Here is a 19005-nt window from a genome sequence, read left to right on the forward strand (position 1 = left end):
ACCCACTCCAGTATTCTTGCCTGGAAAATCCCCATGGACAAAGGAGCCTGGCAGGCTACCGTCCATGAGGTAGCAAAGGATTGGACACAACTGAGCGACTAAGCCCAGCACAGCACAATAATTAGTATTTACTAAGTGCAGTCTTTGTGTTAAGCAGTCGATATTTTTGCAGTAAACCTTTTTTAGTCTCATTTTGCCAAACAAGAAAACTGAAGCCCGCAAAGTAATTTGGCAAATGTTGAGTCATCATTCAAACTCAGGGTTTTGCCTTTGAAGTTCCACACTCTTAATTATCATGAGTTGATCAGGTGCAAGAAACTGAGGCTCGGAGACATTAGATGGCTTGCCAAGGGCCCTCAGAGGGTTTGTTGTTTTTGTTGTTGTTTAGTCGCTAAGTTGTGGCCGACTCTATGCAACCCCATGGACTGTAGCCTGCCAGGCTCTCCTCTGTCCATGGGATTTCCTAGGCAAGAATATTGGAGTGGGTTGCCATTTCCTTCTCTAGGGGATCTTCCTGACCTTGGGTTAGAACCCGCATCTCCTTCTCATCAAGTGGTTTCTTTACCACTGAGCTACCAGGGAAGCCCAGCTGGTTTGTGATAAAGTCTAAATTTGAACTCAGACTACTTATGTCGTCCTGTCAATTTTAACAAAGACTCTCAAGATCAGGCTCAACATTGCTAGCGCAGTGGGAAGGCTGCTTCAGGCAGGGGAAGGCTCAGTGTGAAGCTCTAAAGAGGTCTATGAAGTGGAATGTGAGACAGAGGCAGAAGGTAGTTTTGTTGTTCAGTTGCTTGGTCATGTCTCTTTACAACCCAAGGACTGCAGCACTCTGGCTTCCCTGTCCTTTACCGTCTCCCAGAACTTGCTCAAACTCATGTCCACTGACTTATTCGAAGAGGTAATCAATCCACTGTGCAAAAATTCAGTCCTTGAGGTAGGACAAAAAGTTTTTAAAAAGAAGATTCTCTCTGAAAAGATTGATAGCCAACTTCTGGGTATAACTACAGAATCCATGAGAACAGGAAAGTTAGGTCATAATAGACTACTTCATGGATCCTGGCCACTGGTGGGGAGTAGAGCAGGGTTGGTGTCCAGAAAAACATACCTCTCTGCTAAGAGTAATTGATCAGTTCACCTGTCCGTCCATTCATCTAGACGTACCTGTTGGATACCTGCCAGATCCAGGGTCCTGTGGCAAGGGAGCAGGCCCCTCTTCCTGTCCTCGCAGGGCTTCCATTCTAACAGAGGAAGCTTCTGTGAAGCTAGGACTCTCCGTCATCTTTGAGATAAGGCAGGAAACATTTAGTATACTAAAGGTGTTCATAGCCTAGTCTATCCACCAGGAGTTGCCTCCTGTAAGAGATATCATTCTACTGAGACCTGAATGCTCTGTGAGAGGTAGCTATGTGAAAAGTGGGGGAGAGGGTTCTAAACAGAAGGAATAGTATGAGTGAATGAGAGCCTGGGTCTAATTGGAGGACTTGACAGTGCTCAGACCAGTTAGATTTTAGGAAATCAGTGGTTCTTTGTTTTGGAGGAGGTCATGAAAATTTCTGAGAGGCTGTGGACCCTTTTCCCAAGAAAAAGCACAAAGCTCCTACAAGACTTATATATCATTTTAAGAGGTTCACAGGTACCTTCTGAAGCCTACCCCTGAAGTGGGGTTGAAAGGACCACTGGTCAGGAAGCCTGCTGTCTTCACTGTCACCTGACTCCCACTTAAAAACTGCTCTGGCCATACTTTCCTGCACATGTAGAGACTTCTTACACACCTCAAGTTCCTACCTCTGGGTCAGTTCCCTGGGTTAATCAGCCATCAGTGTAATTACCGTTTTAAAGAAGTTATAGTCTATAAACTCACCTTGATGGATGACCCTGGACATCTCACCTTTCCTCCCCATGGCAGGACTAAATAATATTATTGCAGGTCTATTTTTAAACATGCTATTTTCTTCCTCACTAAATTTCCTTTTTAAAGGAAGTGGCAGACCCAGGAGACCCAGGGCTTAAGCATATGAAAAGGAAAAGATTGGCAGTACTGTTGTTATTCCTTTGAGGGTGGATAGAAGTCACCACTCGCTCCGCACTGCCTTAGTGAGAGGAACACATCCTTACTATCAGTATCGACAGGTCCCAACAGAGTGTGTCTTGCTCACCCCACTCCCATCACTCTCCACCACCAGCCTCCTGGAGACTCCTTAAACAACCTAGTGCCTACTGCCCCTGGGTGCTTTATACCTTCTGTTCACTCTGCCTGTAATTCACTCCTCCCCCCGAAAAAAGCCACAGGGTTCCCTCCCTCACCTCATTCAAACCCTTGTTCAAACGTCACCTACTCCATGAGGCCTCACCCTATTTAAAAATAAACCCCACCCCCTTCCCTGATTTGTGTCCCACTTATCACTGTCTAGGACTTCCCTGCTGGCTCAGACGGTAAAGCGTCTGCCTACAATGCAGGAGACCCGGGTTCAATCCCTGGGTCGGGAATAGCTCCTGGAGAAGGAAATGGCAACCTACTCCAGTATTCTTGCCTGGAAAATCCCATGGACGGGGGAGCCTGGTAGGCTATGGTCCATGGGGTCTCAAAGAGTCGGACACTACTGAGTGACTTCACTTCACTTCATGGGAGTAGAAACACTCTGAGGATCCCTGATCCCAGACAGTGATTTCCAGAGGAAATGAACTCAGCTTCTCTTGGTTTCTATTCTCAGTCTTTTTCTTTCCGATTTCCCTGTCATTGAAAAGCCATGGCTGTTTTGCTAACTGAAATAAGTTTCTTGCCCTCGGGTTTCTCAGCCAAGAGCCTCTAGCTCCCTCTCCAAATGGAACCATGTAAAGCTCACGTTTCCAAGAGAAAAGATGTCCTTGGTGTTGCTATCACATGGCATTTACATTCACTTTTGACAATGATGGCCGAAACTCTGCTTGCTCTTTGGTCTTTTTGCCTCATCCCAAATGTGCAGTCATCCCCAAACTATTCTTTCATCTTTGGAGTTCTCCTCCTGTGTGCCTGAGGCTGTGGGCTCTATTGTTTGAAACTCTGACCACTGCTGTGGAGATATTATATTAAGCACTGCAGCTTAGCATGGAATGTGGAGACACTTGAAGCAGGATTTAAAAGACATTCTGATTTCCTAGAAATGTAACAGAATATTGTCTTGGAGCAGAGAACGAGGCAGGAAGGAGCCGCCTTTTCCAGCTCCAAGCCTGCCGCTCCTCAACGCAGAGGAGGTTAAATCACAAGCCGAACACAGAGCATGTGAAAGGTTGAGGATGTGTTCTGTTTAGGAGACCCTGTAAACGGACTTGTTTTGCTGGGTGGAGGAATGAATCATTTCAGCCGTGCACACCAGCTGCGGCCCGTGGAAGTAAACCGAGGGCTTTCCCACAGCATGCGCTGTATATTTCATTGTTAGAGCTTTGCGTTTTGACAGGTAGTTCTTATCCTTCTGGAAAGAGAGGTCTGAAGCCAGCAGCTGGAGGAAGACCTGGCAGGGCCTGCTGTCTAAATTGAGAGCAAGCATGTGCAGCAAAACCTCATTATAACATGACCTGTTATTACGTGGATTTTGATATCCCAGGGGGAAAATACGTCTCCCAGCATAGAACAACTCCATACAGCACATGCCTGTTGGAACTTGCCTAGCCCAGATCACAACCTTGTCCGAGAATCCAGTGTTACAGAGGGGTTTGGGCCATTTTTTAAAAATTGGCAAACACACCAAACACAGATCATGAATTATGTATGCTACATGTATGGTGTGTGGCAAGTGCTTCTCCCATAAAAAGTGGAATCCTTTCTCACCTTCTCTTGAATCTGGTCTGGTCTTAAGACTTTCTTTGGTCACCAAAATGTGGTGGAAATGACAGTCTACCAATTTGGAGTCTAAACCTTGAGTCCTTGTGAACTCCTGTCTCTTTGTCTTTCACGTGCCCGTGAACACACATACAGTTCTTCTCATCACCTTGAAAGAAGCCCACTGATACATAAGAGGCCATGTACAGGAGACCCCAGTCCTAACCAACACCATCCTAGACCAGATCACAGCCAGTCAACCCCCAAACGTGTGAGAGTACCCTGCCCAGATCAGCAGAGCCTCTTGATTGATCCCTGTAGACACACGAGTGAGCCCAGCCAAGACCCAGTAAAGCATCCATTTGACCTGTAGACTCATGAATAACAATCAGTCATTGCTATTTTAAGCCACTGAGTTTCGAGGTGGTTTGTTATACAGCAGTGGCTAACTAATAGAGGAATATTGGCAGTACATGTGAGACTAGATACATCAGGGAGAGTAAGCAGTTCAGACAAGGACAAGTGCTGTGAAGGAAATAAGACAGGGGCACATGATGGAGAGAGACTTGCACAGGCTACCTTATATCAGAAGCTGAATGAAGGCCTTTCTGAGGAGGAGACAGGTAAGCCAAGATCTGAGTGATCAGAGGGTGCTGACTGTGGGAAGGGTTGAGGCAGGAGTTTTCCCGGATCAAAGAGAAGCATGTGTAAAGGTCCCAAGACAGGATTGGGGGCATAGCAAAATAGAAGGGGAATAGTGGGAGAAGAGGTCTGGGAGAACTGTGGAGCCGTGGAGGCAGCGAGGAGTCTGGGTTTTGGTACCCGTGCTAGGAGAAGCCATGGGAGACACTGACCCAGGGGGGTGGCGTTGTATTTTTTCGCTCTCTGACTATCATGTGGTGGCTGCAGGAGAGCAGCCGATAGACCGCCGCAGAGGTCAGGTGAGGGGTGATGGTGACCCAGACGAGGGTGGCCCTCGGTGAGCACATCTCTGAGCCGCCACAGCACGCCCCGTCCTTCCTTGTTCAGACTTCCTGTTGGCCCAGCAGTGCTGCCACCAGCTGCTGGTGGGCTCGCAGAGGAGGACACGCAGGTCTCCTTTGTCTCTCCACCTTCAGTGCCACGCACACAGTAGGGCCTTAGTAAAGACTTGCCTTAGGAAAGTTCCTCTCTGAATTTTTGATCCTTAACTGGTGCAGTGAAATCATATCCAGTCTATTCCCTTTCCTTTCACACAGGTGGCTTGGGAGGGGTGCTCTCCTCTTTCACAGGACTGTGGAGGCCCTGAGAACCGCTCCAGGCTGTGGTCTTTTGTTATTACAAAGCATCTCTTAATGGCCTGTGGCCACCGCCCAGTGAGTTCCTCTCCAAAGCCTGGAGTGCGTGCCTGGGCCCTGTTTGGGGTTCAGCCTGACTCATCAGGTGACCACGTGGAAGTCTTTAGGCTTTTTGGCGCCTCTTTCTTCTGCTATAAAACCTCTCTGGTTCACACTTCCCCCCAACTCATGTTGAAGGCCCTAGACTGCTAGAATCCAGTGTTTATGGAGCACCCGGAGTGATAGAGGCAACCACTGGGAGCCGATGCTGCCTTTGGGATCTTGCCCTGATGAGCTAAGTTTCCCTAAGCGCCTTGGGAATCACAAATAAAGGAACTTTATGAGGATATAACCTTATTATTTTTACCCTGTCTCTCACTGCCCTTTTATTAGAATTATTTGGGACTGGACTTCTCTTTTCAACTGGCATAAATTTTCTTTGACTCAGCTCGGCTTTTTTTTTTTTCCCTAGAAAGGGTGGGTGGAATTTAGAATTAAAAAGTAGCAATGCAGCGGGAATGCAGACTTGTCTTAAATTTCACAGCAGTTCATGAACTTCAGGAAATCTGAACACACAGCATGCAATTAAGAGCAGGAGGAGATTTTTTTTTTTTTAAATCAGTTGTGAAAGAGAAGGTGGCCGGGTAGAGACAGGCTGCTCGCAGGCCTCTGGGGCCTGGAAATCAGCTCCAGGGACAGGGCGGACAATAGCCCATAGGGAAGCCAGGAGCCTCGGCCCGCCTTTTGATCTGTTATTGCCTAACCTGTCCAGGACCAAGTGTGGCAAGTCCGTCCTCTGAACAGAGACACCAGAGCTGTGGCCCAAGGACTTAAAACAAAGTTCAGGAAAGGCCATGAGGGGGACACCCCCCACCTCCAAGATTGTCCTCTGAGGCTCTCATAACGCTGTGTGACTAGCGTTTGTCACCGTGTTGGAGGGACAGTTTTCCAACGTGGCGCTGTGGGTCAGAGCTGAGGGCTGAGAACCAGGAGGGGACCATCTGCCAAGGCCCTGGAGACCAAGAGGGCTCTTCGCCAGTGGAAAGGCCCTCAGGGTTGTAGGCTTACCTGGAGTCTGGTTCTCTGCCTGTTGTTTTGGCACAGAGTTGGAGAGGGCATGCCCAGCACCTACTTCTGCTCTGGAGGTGGAGAGAAGCTACAGGGTGATGACACAGAAGATGCCTGGGGGCTAGCGCCTGAGACCAGCCGACCAGGTTCAGGTCCTGCTGCATCTTTGTCCTTGGGCACAACCCTGTACCTCTCTGAGTCTCAGTTTACTCATCTATAGAATTTCATGTTTGTGTGGTATGTGTGTATGTGTGTATTCCTTAAAGGGTTTTGAGTATACTAATTTTTGAGGAATAAGAGTGAATTCCCTCAAATCTAAAATGCCCCCTTTCACTTATTAACAACTTTTTGGTGAGGAGGAGAAACACTATGTCAAGTGCACTCATTTGGGACATTAAATATCCTAATATACCATGGGAGTTCCTGGTGCACAATAGGAACTTCATGAATATTTTTATTTTGAAGTAAGAACTATAGAGGTGAAGAATACGGGCCTTTAGATTCCCATAGACCTGGGTGGGAATTCCAGCTTAACCGGTAACTAGCTATGTGACATTAAGCAGGTCCTATTGCAGATTTTCTGCATCTCCACTTGTTCTGTCAAATGGGCACAGTGAAAGTACCTATGTGATCACTTATGGGTAGAAATCAGTGCAATCAGATATGTCTTGGGTGCAGCCCAGGGCTTAGCATACAGTTCCTGTGGCTTTTGGCTAGTCTCACTATTCTGATTTTCCTCTGAAGCAGATTCTTTTCAACCAGAAGGCCTTGGAAGGTAGAATTTAGCCTGCTAACATCCTAATGGTGCCCATGCTCCTGCTCCTTGCACTGAGCCTCTAGTGGGGCTAGAGAAGCTGCAGAGCCGAAGCAGCCTGGGGGACTCCTAGCCAGCCGGTGGGCGAGACCACAGGGGCCAGGAATCAGCCAGGCAGCCTGTTCGGCAAATTCAGAAGAATAGTAATTGACTAGAGAGTCCAAAGAATCTTTATATCAGCTCTGCTGAGTGGTTTTCTTTCCATCATCCCCCTTTCTGCAGATAACTGAGAGGTAACATGATTTTCAAGAGGTTATGTAGGCTAGTCAGATTGAGACAGCAGAGATTTGAACCCTAGCAGCCTGACGACAGAAGCGTAATGTGTCCACTGTACTCCGTCAGTTGGAAGAACCCTGTGTTGGCCAGACCAGGAGAAGGATAGGGAAATAGACCTTCTGTGAGCCAGTAGCTCAAGAGAGGGACCCAAAGCGCAATCATAGCCGTGGAGCCACCATCGTCTCATACGAGGGATAGCTGTGAAGACCTTGAATCCCTGAATGGCTCTGTGAGATTTCTTGTCCTCACTGCACACATTCAGAGTCCTGAGCCCATGTAAGCTCAGGGAGGCGCAGTGATTCACTCCAGGTCACACAGAAGATGACAAACCCAAGGCCACAGGACTCTTCCTTGGCACCCCTGTCATGGGGCGTCTTCCTCTTCTCAGACATATCTAGTGTCAGAGAGCTCATCATCACTCATGGGGCGGTCTAGTCTCTGCATCCTTTTATTTAGGTTCATGCATCGGCCAGATGACTTCAGAGATAAAAGTTTGTTTTACTGCAGCATTTCCTCAAGGGGCTTTGGCAAAGAAAGGTCCTATCAAAGATTTCATCAGGGATTTGACAGAGAAACAGTAACTACCAATTGGTAGATGAAACGGTGGAATTTGAGAGCCAAGTGGGCCTAGGTTCAGATCCAAGCCCTTTGGCTGTACAGCTATGCAACTTGGGGTGAGTCACTTTACCTCTGTGAACCACAATTTCCTCATTGGTCAAACAGGATTAACAGAACTTAGTTCTGTATATAGGGATTAAAAATATCACATGCAAAGTCTTGGGCACTCTTTTTAGGACTCAGCTCAAAGTGGCTGCTAATGATAACAGTAACAATGATACGGTGATGCTGGTGGTGACTACTGTCAGCCTAGCCCGACTGTATTTGATTTTGTACAAAATGCAGGGACAAGCGAGTGTGTGCTCTCACTTCCAACATGCCCCTCCCGTTTGCTTACAGCTCTTGGGTGAGGAGGAGAAACATTGCTTCAAGTGCACTCATCAAATGTAAAGTCTGTTCTCATTTCAGAAAAGCTTAAGCTTGGAAAATAAGGCTTTTAAGATCATAGAAATTCATGGTTCTGCCTCCCTCCAAAAAAGTCTATAGACAGAATCTTTCCTTTCTAGGCTGCTGGCCTACGGCAGGCTTCATGGGTGCCTGGACTGTGTGTGTGTGGGATGCAGACAAGGCAGGGCCGCGTGGGCTCAGGAGGGTCCAGGTGGTTGGCTGGAAAAGCAGAGGATGAGGGACACATGGACCTTGGCTGTGCAGGTGAGTAATGACGGTGATGAGGACCACCCAAGGGCAGCCTGGTGGGCCATCCAGCTAGCCCGGTGTCCCCATCAGCAGCCTGGCTCCCACCAGCCGTGACCCGGCCTCTTAGTGCTGAATTTCTGCTCACCACCAGACGACCGCTGTGGTCCCCACCATCCTGACTGCCCTCACAACTGTTGTTCTTCACATCATCATTCCAGGTGTAGGAGGCGTGCAGAGAATAGAGTAAATCATAAAGTTCAATGATCATATTAATGACTGGTGTTTATCAAGTACTTGCTATCACCCAGCCTCATGCAGAATGCATCGTCTCAGGCAGTTCTCACATAACCCTCTGGAGCAGTGACTACTGTCACTGCCCATTTTACAGATGAGAGAATTGAGGCACAGAGAAAGCGAAATATGTCCTAGTGAATAGCAGAGATCAGAATTGGGCTGTCCAACATTAAAGCCTATCCCTGTCCCCTTCCTCTGTGGGGCATATCCTGTGTTTCCATAACACTCCAGAAATATTTGCCTTGACAAAGGAATACTGGCAAGGAAGAATGTGGTAGAGGTAGAGAATGCTCAGAAAGAGCTTGACGTTTGGGGATCAAGCTTTCCTGGGGACTGTCTCTTTCCTATTTTGTATCTCAGAGAAGTTAAGCTATTTGTTCCAGGTCACAGGCTATGAAGGGGCTTCAAACACCTCTCAGTTTCCTCTGCAACCAGAGAAAGATCTGTGATGCTTGGAAATGTCGCTTGTTGAGTCAGAATAATAGAGCATAAAAAGCCCCCTAGTGGCATTGTCTGGGGTAGCTGCTTCAAAGTAAAGGAGGGGAAACTGAGGTCTGTAGAGGCCCCCCCGCCCCAGGTAAGGCTTAGAATTTGCTGTTTGAAGGATGTCATGTGGGGTAGTAGAAAGACTCTGAAGCTAGATTTTGAGAGTTTAAGCTGCCCTTGCCAACTTGGTGACCTTGGGCAAGTCTTTTATCCAAACTGCACATTCCTATCTGAAAATGGGGATGGTGATGCCTCTTGGCAGGGTTATTGCTGAGTCTCGGCTATCACACGTACAAAGTGCTCAGAATGGTGCCAGCATGTAGAAACTGCGCAATATCATTTTGTAGAAGATTACAAATATCCCCCAGGGGTCAAAAAAAAAAAAGTCGTTGTTATTTAAGTATGGACTTGCTTCAGTCCTTTCTTTCTGATGCCCACACAGCTGTTTATGGGAAATGATTGGGGACAGTTGTTAGGGAAGCGATTTCCAGGGGTGGTGTCCCCTTCAGCAATAGCAGTCTCGCTTTCAGACCCCCGTACCCCTTGTGGTGGTGAGTGTTTCTTTGGCTGGAGATCCAGCAGCCTAGGAGCACATGAGTGGATGACAAAGCCTGCCCGGCCCACTCATCTCCATCCTGGGCTATTCCTGAAGTGCTGCCAGGACAGACCCGTACAAGGCAAGGTTCCCCAGCTGCCGTCTTTGTTCTCATTGCTGACTGGAATGTCTCACAGTGACAGGCGGCCAGGAAAAGCCCCTGTAGTGTCCCAGCGCCATCTCCTTTCAGCAACACAGTCAGGCTTGCCTTCTTGGGCCACACAAGCCCTGCCAAGGGTGGAGGAACAGCACTCCCCAGGCTGAGAGGTACCACCTGGATTTGGGCTGAGGCGGGTTGTCCTGGAGTTGACATTATCTTATAAGGAACGAAGGAACCCAAAGAAGCAATGGGCAGGGAAACTGGAAGAGTCACACATGTAGCTGGTTATTGAGCAGCTGCTCTGTGCCCAGTGTTTCTAAGTAAGCTTTCTTTTTTTGGCCATGCTGAGTGGCACGTGGAATATTAGTTTCCTGACTGGGGATCGAACCCACATCCTCTGAAGAGGAAGCACAGAGGCCTAACCACTGGACTACCTCGTTGGAAGAGACCCTGATGCTGGGAAAGATTGAGGGCAGAAGGAGAAGGGAGCGATAGAGGATGAGATGGTTGGATGGCATTACTGACTCGGTGGACATGAGTTTTGAGCAAACTGCTGGGAGATAGTGAAGGACAGAAAGTCTGGAGTGCTGCAGTCCATGGGGTTGAAAAGAGTCAAACACAACTGAGTGACTGAACAACAACTCTGTGCCGGGCATCGTGTAGATTTTATTATTATTCAGGGATGGTGAGGCCAACAGATAAGGAGACAGTTGCCATTGAGAAGTTAGTTCCGTTACCCACACTTGCCAAAGGTAGGAAGTGTGTCATGCAGGACCATGGGGGAAAGCACCAAAGTCAGTCAGGAAGCAGAGAGAGCAAGGGGGAAAAAGTGGTCAAGAAACTTCATTGTGATTTACATAGTAAAGGAAAGGCAATGTAAATGGGCTTAGGATTTGTTACTTTGAGTAACTTCATTGATCTCTGGCCAGTACAGGATATCCTGAGTTGTCTGGTCCCTGGCTCAATCAGGGCAGGGCAGTATTATCCCAGAGTAAGTACATGAGCTCTGTGAATGCCCAATAAAGGAGCTGGTTGGGGATATTGGCTCCAATTAGGTAGTTTACTTATAAAAGGTACACTCAAAGGCAAGTCATTTCTTGTCTCTCGAATCAGCTAATCCTGGGATGAGCCGTCTTCCTAGGGTCAGTAAGGCCCCAGGTGTCAAAACATCAGAATACAGTAAAGAATGTTTAATGCAGCGATGCTCTGAGGAGTGCATGGTACACAAAGCAGACCTGATCCTTGTCCCCATGGAGTTTTCCATCCATCCAGCAAGGAAGAAGACGTCAGATTACCAATCATCATAAAATCCATTGAGAGATGAAATAGGGAAAGAGCAGGCTTCTGTGGGATTTTTCATAAGTAAATATCACTGATGACCTGAAAGAACCCTCTGCACAGACACCAGGCATGGGGAAAGATGCATCACTTTTCATTATTGATGTTGGTCAGAACTGGCCAACCTGATGATTAGCACATGTTGGAAGTGAGAAGAAAACAAAAAGACTTGTGCAGGGCAAAGGCAGGAAGTGAGGGAAGGGCAGAGAAGAAAAGTCTCCAAGGTTTAGAGTTTTCCTTGAACTTATCACATCCCAGTCTTTATGGCTTATCTGAAGATAGACCATCTGTTCCATCACTGTCAGCAGCATGTTATCGAATATTGTCAGAACTCTTTGAACTCCTGGGAGAGACGTCCTGTGGAATAGCCACCTCTTCCAATCTGTGTGTCATCTGGCCACTGCAGCTCCCCCTGGCCTTCCAACTGCACTCACCTTCCAATCCCAGACCATTTGGAACCAACCTGGAAATCATTATCTTGTCAAGTTACATTGTCACATCAGCAAGTGGTCAGCTATGACCCTAGAGATAAGATCCGAGATTGGCTTCTCCTCCAGCTGAGGTCCCTATGCTAACCAAGTGGTTTTTATGCTCCCTTCCAATGGTCAGAACTGAATTCTCCTCATTTCTGTGATGGAGTTGGGACCAAAAGCACTGGACGAGAACCATTTCAGAGCATGGCATTGAAAGAGGGGTGATTCAGGGCAACGTTAATTCTTGGAAGAAGAGGAGAGTCAATGAATGCAAAGGAATGAAGCCATCGTGGAAGGCATCATCTAGAAGCAGAAATGTATCGACTGTGTTTCCTTCTATCCTCGGACTTTGGACACCACCAAGTGATAATCAAGCCCAATTAATTACTTGTCATGTCATTAAAAAAGATGAATAATGAAATGAATAGTGAATGAATACTGAAATTTTTGACTTAATTGAAATCAGTGTTTATATGACTTGCCAAAGTTTTAAAAATGTATGTGACAGGCTGACAATGTTAGCACAAAAAGAGTTTCAAGCACATCAGATGCAAAAACATTGAAAACCATTCGTCTAATTTAATTGTCAAGTTGTGCCAAAAATGCTAGCATGATATCTTTGAAGAGTAATTGGTACAAAGAATACCCTCAAAGAGAAATATTTCCACACGTCTGGCTCTTATCTTGCCCTCGTTAAAATTTTTTTCCCTCCCCATTGGCAGAATGAATGCATGCTCCTTCCTTGCCCTTTCCACACCAACTCTTTCTGCAAATTTTTCAGCCACTGAACTTTAACATGTTATCGGAATGAGTGCAGATTCTTTCTTCAGATTTGGCCCAAGATAATCATGGAGGGATTTTTAATCCTTTGTTGCTGCCAACTGTGGTCCTCTCATGTATTTGTTTAATCAGATAGGTTGAAAAGTTGCTGCCTGCTCGGCTCCTTGGAGACAAGGGTACCTGCTCACTGAAGTGTGATGAATTTTGGAGTTTCAGTGGCATTTCCTTGAAGTGGGTCCAGAGGCAACTTTTAGCTCCTCTCCTTCAATCATATTACCCCGAACTTCCTGGAATGGTCCCAGAGAGAGATGGATGAAAGGTGAGGCGAATGGAGAACCCATTCCATTTTCATCATCTAAAAGGAAGAAGATAAAAAGAAGCTGTGGTCCTTGGCTGAGGGGGTGATGAGAGCCCACCCACAGCGTCCCTAGGACACTAGCTTTCTGTTTGGCTTACCTGGGCCACAGGTGACATGACAGCTTCCTGTGATCTTCTGCACCACCTTCCTCCTCAGTGATTGTATTTGCCATGGACCACCCTCCAGACACATTATGAAGCCCCCTTCCTCTGCTCCACGTCTACTTTTACTATATCACATCTTCCAACGTGATAGCATTTTATCTTGTTCACTGTCTGTCACTTCAGTAGAATTTAATCTCCTGGAGGGAGCTTCATCTTGTTCACTAGGTACCTGACACATAGTAGATACTCAGTCAAAAAGTCGTTGAAATGATGGAGATTTAAGTATTTCATGAGATTGTTGACATAGTAACATCTCTATTAAAAGGAATAGCGAGGAAATGGGCATAATTCAGCCATCCTAATAGTCTGGTTAGACATACAGATCGCATGCATTTAGAAGATAATCTACATAGATACTTTTGAGGGCTCACAGGATGCCGAAGGGCTTGATCTCACCTCGATCGTTTTGAGATCTCGGTGTCAGAGATGTGGAGGCCAGCCAGCACTATGCTCTGGCGAGCGTGCTGGATGGCATGTGCCCAGGCTACTGGACAAAGCTTGGTAACTTGTGAGCTTTAGCAGTCTTGCCCTTCAGCCAGCCTGCTGAAAAGGTTCTGGCTATTCCAGCTGAGTTACCTCCCCCAACCTCACCCCTGCCAAGGCTGTTCCTACAAAAGCAGGTCTTTGGCTTCTCAGATGCAGAATCTGGGGAATGACACGTGTGTGTGTGTCCAGGGGAATAGTTAGAGCTGGAGAGGGGCACACCTTGAGGAAAGAAGAATTATGTTGGAGGAGCTTTGGGGGACGAGGGGTGGGAGGAACTGGGGAAGCTGCAGGACACAGATGAAGAGAATCACTGTGTTCTGCTGGACTGGGGTAGTGATTTGGGCCCTTGACCAACATCATTCTGGTCACAAGGTGGGATTTCACCTCCCTTCCTCCTGAAGTCAGACTTGAGCTGCTATCTTGCTCTGGCTAATGAATTCAGAATGGAGGTTATGTGTGTCACCTCTGTGCAGAAGCATTTAGCACCATATGTAGTTCACCTTGCTTTCTCCTTGCCATTCTGATCATGGGGCTTTTGCTGCGATGGATCCCAAGTAACAGGGAGACAAGTAGAATCCCCTGCTGAGCCTTATAGACACGGAGCATGAACCCAGTATAAATTGTGTTGTGTAAACACCGCTGAAATTTCAGTTTGTTACTGCAGCACAACTTGGCATATCCCAACTTAACTTGTGACCAAGCCCTTCACAGTGGTAAGGTTAAAACAGTTAACAAAAAAAGTTGAATTTTAAAAGAGTGTATTTTTATTCACTCGGTCATTCAACAAATGTTTATTGAGCACCTACTCTGTGCCAGGTACTGGATGAAGCACTAAGGATTCAGCAATGAACAAAGCAGAAATCCCTTGCCCTCAGGTCAGGGAGACAGAGGATGTGAAAGACAAATATGTGAAATACTTGCTGATGATAAGTGCATCTACTTCCTATTGTTAAGAAGAAGAATAGAGTCAGAAAAGAAGAGGTAATGGAAGACGTGGGACAGTTGCACTTTTAAATGGGGATGCTTGGAAGGGCTGGGTGAGAATGTCGTATGTCATATTTGAGACCTGGAGGAGGTGACAGAATGAGCCCTGCTTATACTGGGGGGAAGAACATTTCTGATAGTGGGAAAAGTACATGCAAAGGTCCTGAGGTAGGAATGTGTCTCGTGTGCTCATGACATTCGACATGAGTATGGTAAGCACTGGGGAATGTCAGAGAGGAAACAAGGCCAGACCATTGTAGGGCCTCATAAGCCACAGTAAGGATGTTGACTTCTGTGAGTGAGAAGGAAAGTCACTGAAAGGTTTTGGGCAGGTGTTTGTCATAACCTATCTTCATTTTCATGGAACTTCTCTGGCCAACTTGAGAGCAGACAGAATGTGGACAAGGGCAGGGAGGCTGTTTAAAAAATGAAAAAAAGAGTTGCTGAGGATTTGAGCCAAGGTGGTAACAGTGGGGATGACAGGAAGTGGTTGGCTTTGGGATGGGTTTTGAAGGCAGAAATAGCGGTATTTCCTGAAGCATTGGATGTGGAGTGTGAAAGAGAGAAGTCAAAGAAGACTCCAAGGTTTTGACCTGCACAGCTGGAGGAGCAGAGTCAGCCCCAGGGACAGTTAGAGAAGGGAATGAATTAATAATGATCAGGGGCTCGGTTTGGGAGATGTTCATTTGAGACACCTACTAACTGTGGGTTGCTGGGTGATTCTCGTCTCATTTCTTTGCCACTCTGAACTTAGACCTCATGGTTTCCAGCTTTATAAGAATTGCCAAGTCAAACCAGGACAATGGTTTACCTGGTGCTGACCCAAACTATGGGCCTCTTGTGCCCACGGGTGATCCATCACAATTCAGGGGGCAGCCTTCTGGGATATACCAAGAGGACATGAGCTTTCTCTGTCAATAAGAGCTCTCTGTTATGAAATGTACTTGGCTAGTGGGGCCCATACACTTGTAATGAGCTGAATATAGATTCGACTGAGCTATAAAATAAAATAATAACCATTTTAATATATAGCATCTCCCTGCCAAGGCAGCTGAAGAGAAGGCTATGAGCAATAAAATTAGTCCAGAGAAAGAAATGAAAAACCACTGAAAACAGCCACCTTCTAAAAGGAAACAGATTAGAAGGGTCCAAAGAGGGGAACCATCACCAGGAGTGAAACTCACCAGATAGCGATAAAACAGTTGTGAGGGAAAAGGCAGGAATGAAAGTTTCCAGGCTGCTGTCTCTTGCTCCCCTAATCACCAGAGTGACCTCATCCATCCCCTGGCTTCATCTTCTATCCATGGTTGATGACTTTGAAGCCTGAAGCAGGGTATCAGACCCCTGTTTCTATCCCCACTGGGAAATCATCTTCCCAGTGTCTTCTCACTGTCTTTCCAGATCTGGTCCTTCTCCTGAAGGACCTTGAAATCATCATCACCTCTTCCTTCTTTCTCACCTCCTCCACCTAATACATTTGCCCTCCCACTGTCCATTTCTGAACACTCAGTCCATCATCTCCCAGCTGGACCACAGCAGCCTCCAAGCTGCTCATCCTGCTTCCACCCTAGTCATTAGGATCAGGCTTTTAACTGAAAATCCTTAAAACCTTCCACTGAGATCTCATTGCATTTGGATAATATCCAAAAGACTTACCAGAGCTTCTAAAGTTCTGTATAATGAGGGACTGACTTTCCCACCTCTCCAACCATACTTTACGCCACTCTTCCCTTTGCTTCACGGATCTTCTGTCTGTTCCTCAAACACATCAAGGACTTTCTGGCCTCAAGGCCTTTGCACCAGTCCATCCCACTGCCTGGAGTGCTCTCTCCCAAATCTGCCCATGGAGTTCAGGCAATGTTCTCCTGACCACTGTGACCCCTATTATCACTGATTACACTTTATCATTTAACTCCAGCTAGTTGTTTTCATGGCATTTATAGCTGTATGAAAAAATCTTATATATATATATATATATATATATATATATATATTTTATTTTATTTTATTTTATTTTTTTTGTCTGCCTCCTCCACTCATATGCAAGTGCTATGGGAAGAATGCCTTATTTCATTTTCCTCTGGATTTCCAGCACCTATAATGTAGTCTTGTGTGTGTGTGTGTGTGTATGAAAAGCATAATATCAACAATCTTTGAGTAATTATTTTGCACTGGGTATGATACATGCATGGTACTTGTCCACTTTATTCCCTGCACACTGAACAATACCTGGTGCCCAGTAGGTGCTCAGAAATACTTTTCTCATGATGTATCAATGAATGAATTCTTCATGTAACCTGTTTTGCAGATGAGAGATTACATGTTTGCACAAAGGCCCACATTTGGTAAGTGGTGAAGCCAGGATTTGAATCCACACAGTCAGAATAGAGCAGATGTCCTTGACAAACATTAGGAAGTTCAGAAAAGGAATAACATAGAATGAATGTTAAGTCTACTTCAATCCAGAGTCAGAAAACTCAGTAGCCAGGAAATTTTCCCCCAGGTTTAGAGATCTCCGCCTCTGCCCAGATGTAATAATTTCATTTGAGGCACATAAAGAGGAAGAAGTTTGGAATTTGAGAGAAGTGTAGCTTGGGATTTGAAGCTTGACAGCCAAAGTCTTTTGACTGGCCGTGATTTCAGCTGCTATTGAATGTGCCTGTGAACAGAGTATTTACATCCCTCTCAGTGCAGCCCACAGTTTAGAGTCTGAAATCAAATGATTATTTTTGAAAGTATTTTATTTTAAAAGCCTTTGAGTGACAAATGATTTAGCAAGTTTTCAACACCATGCTTCATGTGGTTTCGGTTGCCAGAGGGTGACTTACGGCCGAGCCTGGGCGCTCAAACCCGAGTGAGCTTACATGGACCCCAGCAGTCACATCTTTTTTATGACGTTTAATAAAGTCTTGCACTTTTTCTCCTCTGAGTGGTTTATTGTCATCCTGGTGGCAGCATCTCAGCAGGCTAGGAAGGAATACCAGCCTGATAAAACAGAGGAGAGTGGATTCCCTGACCCCGTACAGAATAAGTGCACGCAGAGGGCAGAGGGTCAATCCGTATACTCTCTCTGTGGCGCAGACTCTTTCCCTGTCTTCCAGGTGGACTTGATATCTGCTGGCCACTAGGTCCTCAGTTTGGAGAGAGATTAAAGTTTTTTTAAAATACAGCTCCCTGCTTATTATTATGAAATACTCACTTTATTCAGTATTCATTTGTCTTTTTAATGTTATGTGGGCTATTTTACATGTATCATTTACTCATTTCTTAAACAACTATTTTAGTTAGAATTAGATTTGGCTTATAATGACAGAAATTCTAAAACAATCACTTCACAATTGTCTTTTTTCTTGCATAAGTCTAGGAGAAGGCAGTTCATGACCAGCCAGGTAAAGGGTGCCATGATGTCATTAGGGACCCTGATCCCTTTAACTCACTGCTCTTCCATCTTAGCAAACTGTGGCCTGCAGCCCACCGCCTGTTCTTGTACATAAAGTTTTATTGGAACACAGCCATGCTCATTCATTTACATATTGATTTACATATTGTTTTGGCCTGCTTTTGTACTACAACAGAGTTGAGTAGCTGCCACAGAGAATATATCGCCCACAAAGCCGAAAGTACTTATTATCTGACTCTAAAAGAAAAACATTTTCTGGTCTATATCCTAGGATAGGACATGGTTTCTGCCTTCTGATGCAGAATGGCTGCTCAAGCTTCAATCATCATGGCTGTATTCTAAGCAACAGGAATATAGCCTCCTTCTCCCTCTAGGTACATGTCCTAGACATTGCATATAATCTTCTACCTGCATTGGATCAGTCAGAATTTAAACACATGATCACACATAGCTGCAGGAGAGGCTGGAAAATATAGTCATTATTCTAGTAGACATGTGTCTATCTGAAAGGTAGAGATCCTATGACTAAGAAGAATGGTACACAAAAAGTAGGGGAGACAACTAGCAGTGTTGCTGTCCCAAGAATTCTGCAACATGCATATTATTATTCTTTATTACAATTGGGGAAGCAGAATCTCAAGCACTTCAGCAACTTTAGAAGGCACACCCATTTCACAAATGATTAAATGTGAAAAAAGGAACAGTGCTACTTAGAATTAGGTGACTAGGAGATGTCAAGGAAGCATCTCTCTCTAATAATTTTTTGATCTTTCCTTTAATAATTTGCCACTGTACTAGAACACTATCACTGAACATCCGAGTCCACATCCCCCCCGCTCTCCTTCTTCCCCTAGACTTTGCTCACCTTTCTCCAGGGGATCTTCCCCAATCCAGGGATCGAACCCAGGGCTCCCGCATTGCAGACAGATTCTTTACCAACTGAGCCATGAGGGAAACCCACCTCCAGCGCAGAGTGGTGCTTTCCTGGTTCCAAATAGTCACAGATCTTCCCTCCTTCAG

At 45.9% G+C, this 19005-nt stretch overlaps 1 protein-coding gene and 1 non-coding gene across 7 annotated transcripts in view; both read left to right on the plus strand.

The window, feature by feature from the left end:
• The window catches only part of ERC2 (ELKS/RAB6-interacting/CAST family member 2), a 1001125-nt gene that overhangs the window by 920103 nt on the left and 62017 nt on the right, over nucleotides 1-19005 (plus strand). The window lies entirely within an intron of this gene.
• On the plus strand, nucleotides 2419-2490 carry TRNAC-ACA. The gene has a single exon. It is a non-coding gene; the product is annotated as a tRNA-Cys (tRNA).

This window comes from Bubalus bubalis, chromosome 21 (genome assembly GCF_019923935.1).
Source record: "Bubalus bubalis isolate 160015118507 breed Murrah chromosome 21, NDDB_SH_1, whole genome shotgun sequence".
In the NCBI taxonomy this organism is placed as follows: Eukaryota; Metazoa; Chordata; class Mammalia; order Artiodactyla; family Bovidae; genus Bubalus; species Bubalus bubalis.